The sequence below is a fragment of the Simochromis diagramma genome, unplaced genomic scaffold, assembly GCF_900408965.1.
Source record: "Simochromis diagramma unplaced genomic scaffold, fSimDia1.1 OVJJ01000676.1, whole genome shotgun sequence".
Lineage (NCBI taxonomy): Eukaryota > Metazoa > Chordata > Actinopteri > Cichliformes > Cichlidae > Simochromis > Simochromis diagramma.
Genome location: NW_024387466.1, coordinates 2,329,193 through 2,346,442, shown reverse-complemented (window position 1 = coordinate 2,346,442; position 17,250 = coordinate 2,329,193).

Genomic DNA, 17,250 nt, shown 5'->3' with positions numbered 1-17,250 from the left:
ATAATGTGCTCGTCGTGGGTTCCTAATGTGGTTTTGATGCCACCGCCTTGCTATGCTGTAAGTTTAAATAGTCAAAATGCAGCATCTCACTGAATTTGATTAATGCTATCCCAATGAATTATTTTATCTATTACAACTCACAAACAATCACTAATGGTACATGACAGTGGTCCATACACAAGAGATTTAATATAAATTGGATAACACAATATGCACACCATTATAAAATACAGTTTTCTAAAAATCCTTTCCCTCTTGCATAACCTAAGTGGGGTTCAAACTGATGGATCTCATTTTTGAAGGCAGTTGTGCCAACTAAATACCTCAAAAACCATCCTAAATAAATTATAAATCAGTCCTGGAATTACAGCAGTACAAAATGGATGTGTGCCACGCTCGCTGTTCCAAGCGTTTTAAATATTCAAAACAGGACACTAACAGAAATTGAGTCTTGGCTGCAACATTGTTTTTTTTAATAGTTCTTTTTGAATAAGGATTTGTTTAATGTGCAGAATGCACAAAGCCAAATATGCTGAACCTGTGGAGTATGCTGATATTTCTGCTGTTTCAGTGAGTGAATGGCATCTTTCAGGAATGCCTGAGCATGTGAGGAATCTACACAGGGTAGCAGACTGCTTCCAGACAACAGAAGCTGGATGGTTTATATGTGCGGGATGCTGTCAGTTTACATATATGTTAATACTAACAAATATTGTATATCTGATCTACTAACACATATTTTCATTTTCTTAAAACTGTACTAACTGTGTTAGTGTTGTACTTTTTTTTTTACTGCCTTTCTGTTGTTATACCTTTTCATGTTTTTCGTTGATGTTGTTTTTATGAAGAATTGTTCCTATTTGGTTGGACTTGCTCGGTTTTATTTGTTGTATTTGCTCAGCACTGTTGAACTTACACCGATGGGGAAACTTCCCCCAAACAGAATCTCACTGTGTGACCGAGTCAGAAAGATAAAATAAAAACAGCAGAACAGTTTCTAAAGCCAAAACGTGTTCAGCAATGACCTTGGTGGCATCAGACTTACGGTCACACGAGTCTTCCAGACGGTTTCCCACTCTTGTTCTTACAGACTCTTAACTTCTCTCTCTCAAACTGATCTCGTTGTCTTCCAAAAAACAAACAAACACTTTAAAAAAATGAAAAAGATAAAGAAGCCATAAATAACACTTGGCCTTGGCACCGATTATCCACAGAGGGCAGGCCTGACTCCTCAGGCACCTCCCGAGTGTCACCAGGGATTTAAACACGGACTCCTTGCACTAAGAGCCCAAAGAAGCAGCAGAAGCAGGGACGTTCTGGCTTTTCTGGATATGCCAAGAAGCAGCAAAGCAGGAGTAAAGACCAGCAATATGCAACCAGAACTACCAGCCTGCACTCAAGGAGGGGAAACAAATCTAACACGCTAACTGCACTCACAACTTGCAGGCTATAATGACAGTCTGCAATAAGAATTACTGACATGGGTTGTTTTTTTTCTTAATTTTGTGGTTTTTGCAAAGCATGCATACTTTAATGTTCTTTGGCTCCTTACGGATGACTCCCTCTCAGTATCGACAGACACGTGCCCTCAATTCACCCTCTCTCCATGATTGCCATCAGACCTGTGTACATTTCTACAATAACTCCTACATGAAATGAAAGGAGGTGTCTTATTCTGATATAATATTCAATAAAATAACATATATTTGTATGATTATAAACAATGTTCTCTGATTTTTCTGTGTGATTTCTTTTTGTCTCAGCTTCCTTCTAAATCTTTCTTAAAGGCATTAGCTAGTAACAAAATGAGTTTCCCCTTTATTGCGCTGTAGGACATTAACATTTTTCCTTTCCTTTATTTGTCCTTGCAGTCACATTGCTTGTATTATTCCATAGTCTGATCTATGTAATGTCAAAAAATACATAAAGTAAAAAATGTTTTTGAGCCAAGTTACAATTATGTTAGAAATAAAGAAGTATCTCATTGTTTTTTTTAAATGTAGGTCAGAGTTGAGCTACGGGAGACAAATAACAGAGGGTGGCAGCTCAGGATGAATCAGCTGACCTGCCCCTATTCTTCCCTTTGTTTCTCTAAAGAGCATGTGAGATTGTACTTTGTCCCTCATTTCCTAGTCAAATAAACTGCACCTTCATGATAAATTTTAAATAGTAATGTTGACAGCACTGGGTCAGAATATGTTGACTACAGTAGTTATAAGACAGCATGGGTATTTCAAGTAACAGCTAAAAGATGGGCAGAGGTTAACCAGTCTGCAAAGAACAATATCATTTAGATAATTTCATAATTTACATAAATCAATTAAGATACAATCAATAAAAGGAGAAAAAATAGCAGTAGCAAGAGAACATCACAACAGGCAGAGTAACGTATGCTAAGCACAATGATAACAGGAGAACAGTTTTGGTTAGTTCCTAATAAGATGCTGTATTTACAGTGCAAATTAATGACCTGTGTCAAACCTGAATTAACACCTGAGAGCCCGTAAACTGCACACAGAAAGTCACTTTCCATCTGTAGTGTACTGCTAGCTAAATATTAGCAGCAATCACTGCATAAAAGGGTGATTGTTATTGGAATCGTGTAGTATCAACAGGCATGTGCTGATTTTTATATGCCACCTTACTTTATCAAAGCTTACTTAGCTTACCCAGAATCAACTGACAGTACTGCAAGATCTTATCAAACCCACCTGCTAACTGCTCTTCTTCTCTTAAGCGTATAAGTAAGTGTCCTGGCTCAAATTAATTATATTAATGATAACATAGTTTAGCATCATTTTCTGGAATTATTTTCAAATCTTATATTTTCCGAACTTGACTATTGAGGACAATACAGGATAGAATGAAAACAGGTTTTGTGTCCAGTGTTGTTGATGTCATGATGTTGCAGTGCACTCACACAAAAGCATGGCTTGCCATTAATGGTTGCTGCAGGAGAAAGAAGATGAAGAGGTAATTTCATGGAACAAATCAGAGGTTTAGATTTAAAACACACTTTAACTGAAATAGAGCAAAAGTGTAAACTGTTTTGATAATGTGGGGACATTAGTTACGTTAGCTAGCTAACTAGCTAGTTAGCTAATAATCTTTAGCTACTTATATCACTAAAGGTTATTAGCTAATTGTAACCTTCTGATCCACTGGTCTGCTTGGATCTCATGAGTTGCCAGCCAAGGAGCTAATGTGTTATTATTTCAGTCTGTTAAAACATTTCTATTCCTATTTTGATCAAATTGAGCTTCAGTGTTTGTTTACAATACAGCTCCAGATCCTGGTGATAGCAAGTCAAAATGATGTTACCTGTCCATGTCCAACAGCAGCCTGTATTCAGTCTGAATATTGCTATAAACTGAAACAGATCCATTTATGTATTTTATTCACTGTAACATGTACATTTACCAAAAATGATAAAGCTGTAGTTTCTGTTTTCCACACATTCATCGATGATGATTTCACATAACTAAACAGTGTGCTGTCCTGTTGTCGATTGTGGACGCCCCACTTGCTCTTATAATAATTATTGTAAGATTATATATATATATATTTTTTTTTTGAGGGTGTACACCTCACCCCTGGCGTCGTTGCCCACCTCTCAATTTTAAATACACGTAGACATTGAGGGCTAGCAAGAGGGACTATGCGCTTACCTGCTGCTCTCTGGCAGGTAGCTCCATGCCCTCCTGGGTTTTAATTGCACCTTAGAACACACATGTATCAACACTACAATGAGCGGGTGGAGGGAGGTTTGGAGTCTTCTCTCACCCCCATTCTCTGCGGCCTGCTGGAGCGGGGGGGCTAGGAGGAGGAGTTGGCCGTCCGACTGCGGTCTGGAGTGTGGGGCCTCCCTGCTGCTGCGGAGTCGGGGCGGTCTGCCTCTCCCCACCGCAGGGAAAAGGGTAACACCACCTGGGTCTGGGTCCAGTTCCCCCCTCCAGGGGCAAGGGTACCTAGACCCGGTTCGTAGAGTACGCTTGGGGAGTGTGATCGTGTGTACAGCGTCTCTTTATGTTTGTCTCCACGTTGGTTGAGTGTGGAGTAAGTGCATATGAGAGCATGAGGGTGGGAATGGATGTTTGTATCTGTGTGTGTCTGTATGTCTGTGTCAGGTTGGGTATCAGACGCCACCTCTCTGGGGACATCTCAGGCCCTCCAAGGTTTGGAGGCCTATCTCCCCCTACCACCACTTCCCCTGCCGGTGGCGGACTCCCTCAGACATCGGTGCGTTGGTGGTTCTTTGTGTCTGGGGATGGGCGTCCAGGTACACACCGGCTCACTCCTTGGCGGCCGCTTATCGGGGCCTGGAGCCTGGGGCTCGCTCGGGCCATTTCGGAGGTGGGGTGCCCCCGGCCTCTCGGCCTGGGGCTCGGTCACTCAGGCACAGCTGGCTGCCGGCGGAGCTCACGGGCGCGTCACTGCAACCCCCCCTGGCTTCTGCTCCGCGGCTGCTGAGTGAGCCCTCATCTCCTCAGCTCTTTCTGGGACAGTGGCGCGGCTGCCCCTCTGTTGGTCTTCCTTGGTCTCTTGTGTTCTGGGGGCCTCTGGATGTCTGGAGTTTTGATCTCCTCCATACCTGCTTCATGCCCTGGAGGACGGGGCTGTGGCCCCCCCACACCCTCTAGCAGATCATTACATGAAGGAACCTTTTAAAAACAAGCGCGTCCATGCTCACAGGTGTACACACGGGTAATCACACCCACAAACTACACCCTTTTTGGCTCCTACCTCAAAGCACACTGTGTTCTGTTGATCTTATGTGCTGCACAATAATGTTTAATATTTAGTATTTACTGTCATATTCCCATATATCATTGTGATGTTGTTTATTCTATTACTCTTGTTCTCTTCTGCTTGTTCTCTTTTTTCTTTCTCGACAGGTGATCCAGGTGATCGATATATGCATTTTTTTTTTCTGCCCATTCTGTTGGTTTTTGTTTTTTGCCCTTCTCCCCCGTCCCTCTTCTCAGCTGTTTCTCTTTCCCTCTTTCTTTCTCCCCTTCTTTCCCCCAGTCAAGTCTGTCCCGTATTCAGCAAGTGAAAATAAAATAAACAATAAAAGGTGAATCAAATGGACCATTACGGCAAGGCTGCGATGGTCAATTTGGTAAAGTAAATCCGTTGGGCATCTTTCTTTGCCTTTAGACAATAATTCTGATGGCAAAAGAGCCAAACGGGACAGGCAAAAAAAAAAAAAAAAAAAAAAAAAGATTATATTTTTGTCATTTTCTAGTTTCTAGTTGAATGAGGAGGGTGGAGATAGAGGGGGGGAGAGGACAGGTTGCACAAGAACAGGAAGAACGAGGGACCAAATAGTGAAGTTAACTGGAAAAACAAAAGTTATTTTTCACAAAGTAGTTTTTTTTTTTCATGTATTTCAGTGATGCTCAGTGTGCTTTCCAGTAGCACACTTAAAAAAAACCAGTGGACATTGTAAACATAGCCTATTGATATGAATGACAGGTTTTTACAGGATTCATGTCACTCTAAACATGGCTTGAACAGGATGGATGCCATTACATTGACGTGGACTATAAATGTATTCTCCACTCGTGAAATCGGGGTACATGATGCTCTGTGCTGAGTCTGCTTAATAAAGGGAGGGTTTGTACTGTATGAATTGAAAAACTTTGTGCACATGTCTAAGGAGTGGCAGTGTGATTTTCCAGTGTCTGTACTGAATAATGCCACTTTAAGCTTGATGATTTGTTGGACTTATCTGCTTTGCCAAAAATGTTTCTTTAACTTCTTTAAAGACTTAGCCTTTGCCTTGTGTTTAATAACTAAAGGCTCCACGCTAAAACGGGTGGATTAGATTGAAATCTCTGATCATTCACTCTGAATTACACTCAAAAAAGAACTATTTGAGTGAACATTAAAAAATAATGGAAAGGATTTCCATGTGATTAAATTGCTTTATTTTAGCATTATACAGTTCTGTTATTCCAACTTAATGTACTTGAGTGTGACCAACTTAATTAATTAATGATGAATCAACATATTTACTTTAGTTGAGTTCAGCTTAATTCAATTGAGTTGATCCAACACATGCAAATTATGTTAGTCCAAAGAAAGTACATAATGCTACTAGAAAGGCATTTATTAACATGGAAATCTTTTCCATGAGTATTTTAAGTTCATTTAAAGAATTATTTTTGGAGTGTTCAACAAATCAGAGTCTGGTTAACATAAAGCTTGTCATGCGCATCTTTTTCCCCCCTCCAATTTATTGGATTTAAGAAATGCCATCACTCTCGTCTATCCTTTTCTGCTTGTCCTGGGGGGTAACTGCACGTACCCAGAGAGACACAACAAGGAGAACATGCAGACTCCACACAGAAAGGCCCTGGCCAGTTGGTGGATTTGAACTCAGAACTTTCTTGCACTGATATAACAGTGCTAACCACCATGCCACCAAGCTGCCACTCCATATTTTAAAAGAAGTTGGAAAGCTGTGAATTTGATACAGAATTTTCTTTATGTTGTTGTCCTTGACAGGTTAAACCACAATAAATAGCAATAGCATACACATGGTGTATGTATGCTTTTCTGCCTGACATAACCCCCGATATTTTCCTGTCCATGACTTTGTAATATTGCGAGTCCAGGCTACAAACCAGAGTATATCATGTCATCACAACAAGAATCTCTTTTTTTTGTCCCTAGCTAAAGGCCAGCAAGGTAGGCTGTCCACGAAGCCAATATGCACTGTGGGTTCCGTAGGGATTCCAGCTTGGTCAACGATGCACTTCCAGTCCTTGCGATCTGTGGCCTTAAACTTTACCTTAGATGTCATTGTTTAAGATAATCTTCAGTTCAACAAGAATAAATTTAACTAGTTTTAGGTTGTTGAATTTCATGCAGATCATACGTGATTTAACTACCGTAGAAACATAAAATCCTTTTGTTCAAATTACATGTTAGACTCTTGTAAATGTAACTAATTTGGTTGCTTTTGAAGGTAACATAGTAATGTTTATCCCACTGAATTGAGGTTTGCAAATGTGAAAAGGGTGGATGACATTTGGAAACAGCTTATTCCATTAATGTGAATTAACCTAGAATTGCCCCTGCATTGAAACACTTTCACTTTTAGGTAAGGCCTAAATTACTTTAGTATAACAATCAACAGAAGGCGTTATTCAGTTAGGCCAGTATTTGGTTGCTGGCAGCCATTGCAGCTGTCATTCAGAAGGAGCAAATATCTTCTCATTTTACTCCACAAGTAGAAAAGGCATTCTGGTGGGCCAGAAGGAAAATAATCCAACGCTGTAATTGCTCTTCACTGATCACCCTTACGCTATCTGGTGGAATAGAGGCAGCTCCTTCATGGTGACCAGTTGAAAAAGGCCAGCAACCAGATGGCTTTACGACTAAGTAGAGAGTGTTTGAAGAATAGTGTGCTGCGAAACAATATTCCTTTCCAGCGTCCTATTAATGCCAAATATGAAATGTTATACAGCTAACGCGCTCTTAGCAGCTATTCCAGCTTTCATGTGAGTTTTAATAGAAAAAAAAGGAGAAGCATATTAGTTTGTTATGTCACGAAATGGAGCATGGACACTTACTTATCTTGATTTGAAGCTCTTCAGATGTTGATGCATTTGCTCTCGAGGCCCTCACCGTCCCTTTGAACTTCTTGAGTGCAAATTATATTTCTTAGAGTGCTTTGCCGTTCTGTATTAGTGATGTTCTGACACGGTCAGTGCAGTCCGCCTGTATGTGGATCACCCATGAGAATACTGTGCTGACAAATGTGTCTTTTTCTGTAAAAGTTATTAGTGGTCAAAGGTGCGTCCCAAAGACAAAACACTGTACTGGTATGGATTGTAGAGCTGCCTCTTGGCATTGCACCTTTCCAGCCTTACAAGTTAAATTAAAGCATTGTTGTGCCTTCTTCCTTCTTTGTGTGTATATGTGGAGACCAGTTGTTTATACTGAACACAGCATAGGTTGCCAGACTGTTACAGAATGTGCCCCAAATCTCCAGCTTGACCTCTGAGGTCAGAAGTGGAGAAGTGGCGGTCAGAAGGCAAAATTATTTGCTAGAACAACTCAGATTTCACTTTTCTTCAATTTTCTTCAAAATTGCCCCCTTATCCAATTGACAATCTTGTTTGTGGTTTCCAACGGCCATAATCTACATTCAAATTCAAGGAGTTTTCATGGAGGTTATTGAAGTAAAACATTATGATGTTTAAGATCTGAAAGCTCAAGACAACAGCTGCCAGTCTTCTTGTGTGTCTCTTCCTTCCTCAGCATTGGACTCTCCAAGTGTCTCAGACGATAAGCACAACCAAATCAAAACAAAGTCTGTCAGTTATTTGCAGCTCTTTGGCATGTCTGTAGTTTCTGCAGCCTGATATATATTAAGAAAAAATATCTGTTTTTTTTCCCCTCCTCTTTGCCTCAGCATCCCTGCTGTCAAATCTGTCAGTATAAATCCAAAGGGCAGAGCAAACAAGAGAAATAAATATACATATCATGTACACACATACATACATCCATATTTTTTTTCTGATGGGGAATTAACAAACTAACATCTGTCTGATCTACTAAGAAGCAATCTGTCTTTTCAAAGACCTAAGATTATTTAACCAAAACATATCAGACGGATGAATAGCTGCAATTACGTCTCTCGTTCACGACCCAGCAGTCAGTTACATATTACAATCTGTCAGAGATAACTGTGGTAAATTAATGCCTCGCAGACTTTGATAATTAGACTACAAGTTATATTCTGGAGCCAAAGTTGAGCAGCATCTGATCGAGGAGATTATTGTGCACTCTGGTCTGTCACAACAAGTTCCCCTTTGAGATGTGACCTCAGTCAGGGTCAGACAGCCCGCTTTCTTCCTCTGATCCTTCTTGTGCTTAATGGGAGCATCTTAAATCTCATGGAAGCATGACTCGCGCATTTATATGAGATTATTCTCAGTAAACCCACACAGAGTGGAGCAGTCTGTGCTCAGACTGAATGGAGCTTTATATTTCTTAATGTAACAAATAAGGATTAAGGCATTAAACCAAATATAGTTCTCAGGGTATCTGGAGGAACCAATTACCCTCAGCATGTGTATGTTTCTATTATAGGAATCTACATGCTAAATTTGAACAAACGTGGGAAAATCACAACCTTGCACCGCGTTTAATTATGTTTTCCCAGTGAGTGCCAATGTTCTCCCGACTGCACGCAATTCACATGGTCTGTCGTTGATTTTCCTGTCAACAGCACAGCATCAAACGGATGCAGAGAAATGATAGAAAAATTTGAAAGAATTGCATGTACATTATGGGAATGCATATGAAAATCATGCTTTACTATTTAGCATCACTTCTAAATATGAAGCAAAAGATGTCATAAAAACTAATTCTAACGAAAATGAACATTTAACATTTTAGTAAAAGTTTGCTTAGAGGAAAGAAACTAAATAGAAATCATATCAGTAAGTAATATTCAAAGATGTTGAGTTATGTCAGTGAGACACAGTGTCTGTGTTCCTGCTTCATTCTTCTCAAGTGTTGTCCAATGCCCGAGATGTAAGAGGGCAATGAAAAACATTTTCTAAAGGTACGAGTAAAGCCTTTTACAGCTGCTGTCGAAATACAGCCAAATTTAGATAGTTGGCTAAAGTTTAAAATACTATGTAAATTTAGGCATTAAGATGTGGTCAAGATGAACTGCAGAAGTTAAAGCTGATCATCAGAAGGGACAAAAGGGTGATTTCAGTGATTTTGAACATGGTATGGATTGGTCTGAGCATTTCAGAAATTGCTGATCTACTGAGATTGTCTAACACAACCATCTTTATGGTTTATAGAGAATGGTCAGAAACTATCCAGTAAGCAGCAGTTCTCTGGGTGAAAATGTCTTGTTGTTGGTAGAGGTCAGAGGAGAATGGCAACACTGCTTCAAGCTGAAAAGTAGGTAACAGTAACCTCGGTAACCTCGGCAGCCGGAGGTGATGGACGAGGGGCGCGGGGGGTCCGCGCCTGCCGGAGGAGGAGGAACAGCCGGGTGAAGGGCTGCTCTTGCCGGGAGTGGTGGAGGAGCCGCTCCAATTTGAGGCGGCGGACGAGGAGCGCGAAGGTCTGCGCCAGCCGGAGGAAGAGGAGCCGCGCGAGGGGCTGCTCCAGCCGGGAGCAGCGGCATTTACAGAGGAGCTGCGCGAGGTGACAGAGGTCCCCGTGTTTTAACAGGCGGGCGTGTTTGCGGCTGCCATGCAGGTGCGTCCGCACGGCACCGCAGACCACGCCCACCACAACCATTCATTACAGCCAAGCTATTCAGAAGACCATCTGTGAAGAAGCAGATTGGTTATTGCAGCAGAAGACTACTCCGGTCAGCTTAGAGCAGGAAACTGAGTCTGCAATGCAAAACTGGACAATAGAAGATTTTTAAAAACGTTGCGTTGAGTCTCCATTTCTGTTGGGACACTGTAATTGTAGGGTCAGAATTTGACATAAACAACATAAAAGCATGGATCCATTGTGGGGGCAGTGGGGGGGGTAATGGCGTGGGTGATATTTTCTTTCCTCTCTTTGGGCCCCTTACTACAGCTTGAGCATCATTTGAACTCCACAGCCTACCTGTGTACTGTTATGACCACAGCACACCAATCTTCTGATGGCTGCTTCGAGTATGTCATCTCAAACTGCTTCTTGAGCATGACAGTGATTTCACTGTACTCAAATGGTCTCCACAGCCACCAATTGCGCACTTATGAGATGTGGTGGAATAGGATGTTCATAGCTGTACATCTCTCAGGAATGTTTCCAGCACCTTGTTGACTCTATGCCATGAAAAATTTAGGCAGTTCTGAAGGCAAAAGCAGGGGCCATTCCAGCTGTGTATCTATCTTGTTTAAGATCACAGCTGATTTCTCCACCGCTTTATGGGACAGGAATGACTGCTGGCTCTTTCATTTTTTTTCCATAATGTTTGCTAGAAAATAGCAAATAAGAAGTAGGCTTATAAAACACAGTTTGTGATCATCAAGATTAAAATTGCGTCCATTTGTTTTACCTGTATATATGTGACCCCGTGACTTTAAATGATGATTATAAGAAGTCCCAACATACACCGTGTCCTTAAATATTCAAGCTCCTCTAAATATATGAACAGCATCATATACTCATGGATGTTTTAGTAAAAGCGTGAGCTAAAATGGCTGTGTATAGAACTGCTTTGTGTTCTATTTGCTTTAACCATTAGATGGCAGCATTTCACTTCACATGTCTGTTTGTTTCACCCCTGTGTAACCTTACGTCCTTTATCCTGCTTCCAAGAATCATAAAGAACAATTCTGGGAAAAAAGACCTCAGGTGAGTCATAACTGTATGAGGAAAAGTCCTACGTGATATGCTGAGGTTTCATGCAAACTATAAAATCTGTGATTAGAGAATTTTTGAAACTATGTTAAAATTTCAAAGGTTTTGTTTCATTTTAAAGAGTTCCAGTGAGTTATTTCCTTACGTTGCTCTATAAAATGAACTAAACTACAAAACCTTGTTTGGTTAGTTTGTATGTATTCTGAGGTCAGTAATGTGGATTATAAACCAAACAATAAAGGTGTGATTGATAAGAAAAATTGGATCAACTGTTTAGGAAGTACAGCTATTTTTATACATAGTCCCCACAACCTAACATAATTTTACAGATGTTAATTTCTTTTAAATCATAACCAAATATTCACTTGAGACTTCTTCACTTTACTGCAGCCACCTTGAATTACTGCTTCAGTGCGGGTGCAGATCTAACTTTAGTATTTAATAACTCAAAATCACCTGTTGGATTGAGATCAGGTGACTGACTTGACCATTGAAGAATATCACATCCCACACTTGACCATCTCTTGGGCTGCTTTAGCGGTGCGGTGTGGGTCAATTTCTATTTGCGCCGTCCGATCAGTTTTGCAACATTTGGCTCATTGTGAGTAGAGAGTATATTGCCCTGTTGATCCTGCTTACGTCTATCAACAGTCTGTGGTCCTCTTTCCTGTTTCAGATTGAGAGATATGACTATTGTGTGATATCGTGGTACTTCTGTGTCCTTGGCTTAAGGAAGTAATCTGCTTAAATGCACATTGAGTCACCTTTTAATGAATTAATGTATAAACCACAAGATTTTACATGTTCAGGGTTTTTATTCAGCTGTGTTTCTGATGATTTTTAGGACTCAAGCACATTTCAGCTGTGCTATTGAGGAGTTGAGGAGTGGAAGTGCACAATATTCTCTTTTTGAAAATATTGTCCTCTTTTTTCATTTGAGTGCACAGCAGAGGAGAGTCTGTACAACTGCTGACTGCAATGTTATAGCATTTTTTTCTATATAAGGCTTCTTTGATTTCATGTTATGACGGCGACAAATGCATTAAAAACATTTTTTGGGGGTTGCTCTTTTGTTTCTCAAAAAAGTGGACTGCTGTCTGTTGCAGTAGATGGTTCTGTATATTTGAATTTTTAAACCAGATGCAATTCCTGACGCAATGCTCCCCAGAGGCTAGGATTGTGTTTAAGCCCAGTCACATACCCTAGAGATAGAAGCATTACAACAGCTGAATACATGTATAGTAGTTTGTTTGTTTTTTCTAAATAAGTCTTTTGCTAATTTCTCGTTCTCATGAACACAAATGAATAAAAAAGATGTTCAGCTGAAGGGAGCAGTCGAATGGGGGTTTATAACACAGTGTCCGGTGTCTGAAATCTACACCTACTGCTTTAACTTCAGTTAACTGTGTTAAACTGTTTGGGGTGAGCTGTGAAAACAAGCAGTTGAAGAAGAGTGGTAAGCACTACGTTGGTAAAAGCTTGACTGCAGTGCCAAGATCGATTTTAGTCAGTTTTATGGTCATTCAGCCAATTAGTGTTTTGTTTGCTTGCTTGCTTTCTGGTATTGGAGATTTTTTTTTTTTTTAAAGTATAGCCAAAGGTCTGAAGGCCATCGACACAATTCATAGAATTCAGCGTGTAGAGCAAATACAGATTAAAAGACATGAACCTATTATTTCTTTCATCCGTTCAATTTTGTGTTTTTAACATGCTCGACACTGAGCTTTTGTAAAATGTTCCATAGAAATAAAATCACTTTGAATCAGATGAAGTTCCCTTGCATAGTTTTGCTTTCATTTTTGAGTATGTGTGGTTTTTGTTTTTGAAAGGCAAATGATGTGTCATACTGGGATATATAAAAACTAGCTGCTTCCACTGACTTGACAGATTGCTTGTCTGGTTGGTGCAATTTGCTAATAATTACCAAACTTGTTATACACAGTCCCTCCGCTGTTGTTATATACTCACTTTTCCGCTTTAAAAAAACAGTACCTATTTAAATCTTTTTAAGCAACACACCCTCCCTTTGCTTGTTTTTCTTTTATTAGCTAACCTGTTCAAACCCCTGGCTTCCATCCAGCTTCACCTTTTCAAATCTTCCAACGACAGGAGGAAATGGCCTGTTGTTTAGGCTCAACCAACTAACAATTTGAGATGGAGTTGTGGGGGAGGGGAGCTTGTCAGGCGATGGCTTTAATCATGTGCCCCCCCCCCCCTCTCAATGACGTAGTTCACAGTCACAGAACGTGGGGCACGTGGCTACGTTTACGGCGGGTTAACTAAAATGTAATGGATAAATTGAAAGTTTAACATATCTGTCCAACAACAGATAAGAGATCTACCGGCAATCCTCCCGAAACTTCCGATGAAAGGACACGCCCTGTGAAGCAAAATAAAAACATTTTAGTTGTTCCGTTTGCTGCCATCCGCGTCGAATGAGTCATGTGACTGACCAAAACTCAAGAGACAAGTCAAAAATATTTATCGTTTACTTTCTGTATGATGACTCACAGTGGTGACATCAGATTTAAAGTGAAAAGTCTCGGTTTCATAGTAGAACACCTCTGCTCTACAATTTACTTTTTTGTTAAGATGTTACACACCGGCGCAAAAGCAGGAATAAGTCCACGTGCCTAGCCTTATCGGATATACTTGTAGGTGGAAATTGCATTTGAATGTACAATTTTATGCTTTCCATCAACTCCAGCAGATCCTTAACAAAACCTGTTTGACTGCTGATTGAGTTGGCGCCCACTGCTACCACACAGTTGGCAAACAGAAAAAAGTCAAAAGAGAAAGAGAGCCCTATTTTTCATTCTTTCTATATCAAATATATATTGATTGATTATATCTATGTAATCAAAATTCAGATTTCTCAGCAAGGTACATATTTAAATAATATGAAAATCCAGTTATTGGGAAAAAAAGAAGATGACACAAATCAAAGTACTGGATGTCTATAGACTTTCTGACTGATAACTCGCATTAAAATCTCCAGCATTTCCTCATCTCAACTCATGTTGTTGTTGTGAATTGGTAAAGGCACACCCTCAGGGTGAGTAACACTCTCAGTCTAAGCTTCCTGAATTACTCCCCAGATCTTCACTTTTTTTTCTGTCTATAATTCCAGCAGTAAGACGTGCTTGATAGGAAAATACTTATGTAACAGAGATGGTGGCAATGGTTTTGGCAATATTCACATGTAGTGAATATAAATACCCAAAGACAGAATGTACAAAATTAAATAATTATTTATTATTTGATAATTATTTTTAAATATTACAGTATTGAGGTAAGTTCATAGTCTTGAAGGTGAATTTTAACATGGCTTGTGATCATACTGTTTTACCCATGTGTCTCAAAAACAAATAAACAAACAAAAACACTCACACACAAAACTTATAAACTTATTATTGTTACTGTGGTATTTGTATGAAACTTCACTTCCCACATTACTTCCAGGTATGTAACTGTCACTTCCTACTTTGGAAATTTATTTTGGCTAATAAAAAAGAAAGACAGTTTGTATTCTTATAATACTATTTATACAGCAAAGAGTAATATGAATGCTTAACAGAATGCCACCCTCCAGCTCCCAAAGGAAAAGGGAGGATTGGGTCTCCCCTGCCTCAGGAATTATTATTATGCCGCTCAAATAACCCCCCTCTTATATTGGTGCAACAAAACATACACAGCTAGGTGGAAGGAACTGGAGTCCAGCCTGTTGGACCGATTCCCTCTACAAGCTGTAATGGCAGATAAGGGTCTAATGTGTCGGCTGGAAAAGTTGGGGAACCCCTGGCTAACCCACACCCTCCAAGTTTGGCAGAAGATAATCAACATTTGTGGGATACACAAAATATTAAAAATTTTTCAGGTGGTTTGCTTTCGACTCAGATTTTATTCCAAACAGACACGACTCTAACTTTAAAGCATGGATATCTTATGGCCTTACGACATTCCTCTCTCTTACTCATAGAAATATTGTGCTCAGATTTGAGGTCTTGCGGGACAACCACAACCTGACAAAATATGACTTTCACAGATACCTACAGCTGAGATCACATATTGATCATGAATGCAAATTGTCCGACTTTAATGATGCTGAGTCGCATTTTTTCCTCATCCTGAAAAATGCCACAACCATGAACCCTACTAAATCCATTTCTAAACTATACAAAGCTCTCTCTAGTGCCAGCGAGGATAACACTTTATACACTAAAGATAAATGGAAAAGGGAATCAGGGATTGCTATTTCTATGGGGGAGTGGGAAAATGTTTGGTGCTGCCAGTGGTCCACATCCAGTTCTATGAACTGGAAGGAACATGGCTGGAAGAATATTATTAGATACTTCAAGACACCATATCAGGAGAGATATAAAGGGGCTCATATGCAATGCTGGAGACAATGCGGCTCGACTGTTGCTAACCATTTTCATGTCTTTTTGGACTGTCCCAAGTTAAAAAATTTCTGGATGGGTGTCCAGGCCTCCTTAGGCGCAGTCTTTAACGTTCAAATGCCTTTAGATTTTAAGGTCTTATACATGGGTCTGGTCCCTTTTCTGGAACGTAGGAGTGAGATTAAGTTGGCACAATTACTCTTGGTGGCAAGTAAAAAAAACAATTACTAGAAGATGGTTAAGCCCAGTCCAGCCTACCCTGGATGACTGGTTTGGGATCATTTTAGAGATATTTAGGATGAAAAAACGGTCATATCTGTAAAGAAATCAAAAGGCCAAATTCCACCAAATTTGGAACAATTGGATCCTATTCATTACCCCCACAAGAGCTGACTTCACTTGATCTCACTGTTACTTGTATTTTTGTAATCTACTTATCTAATTTCTGACAATTGTTAATTCACTTTTTTTTTAAATTTACTTATATTACTATTGTTTATTTATTAATTTATTTATTTGTTTACCATGGCAGCAGCATGGGCATCCCCCCCGTTCGTGTTTATAGTTCCATATAATGTGTTGTGTACCTCCTTCTGGAGAGCATGTGAGCAACTCTCCTATAGCCAGTGGAGGATAATATGCACCTGTTGATCACTGTGTTTATCATTTGCTCTCCTGGACTTAATCTAAAAACCTGGAAGGACTCTGTTCCCATGTTATTCATATACTGCTATGCAGATGGATTTTTCTTGTCCATTCCAAATAAAGATATAATAAAAAACAACAACAAACAAAACAAAAACCGAATGGCCCCGTTATAGAAGGCCGAAGCTGCAGACTCTTTCTGGTCAGAAAAGTCTGTCTCCAACAGATGCTGTCTGTACAGCTCAGTGGATAGCAATATTTTAATACTGGTTCACAAAAGTACAACTGAAAGTGCTGCAAAATGTTGTGGTTGTTACTGTTGATTGGTTTCGTTTACTCAGCGTCTTTCTGTGGTAAGAATTGCGGCACTGTGTTGTTTATCACATTCTCACTATGTCAAGGTTTCTTAAAAATATCTTAATATATATATATGTGAACATAAAATTAAGTTTTTATTATTATTTTATTATGTGTTAATTTATGATTGTTAATTTATTATAAATAATACAAAACTATTTATCCAGAATCTTCATTTTGACTGTCGAAACAGTTCAATTTAAAAGACCTCACTATTTTATAGCAGTAAAACAATTCCCCGTCTGTCTTTCTGTATTTCTTATCACTGTGTCAAAAGCGGGACAGGAAGTTGTAATATACATATATGTAATGTGTACAGTTTGTTATAAACTATTTATGGGCATATGCGTGGCATCGCAGTGGTCTGGTTCAGGAAACACATCATGAAACTTCAGGTGTCCGCTGCTACGGCAGACGAAACTACGTGCGCGTCCCCGCCCACCTGTGAAACCGCCTAAAAAAGCTCGCTCCCGTTACTCCCTCTCCATTCAAGGTGCGGCAG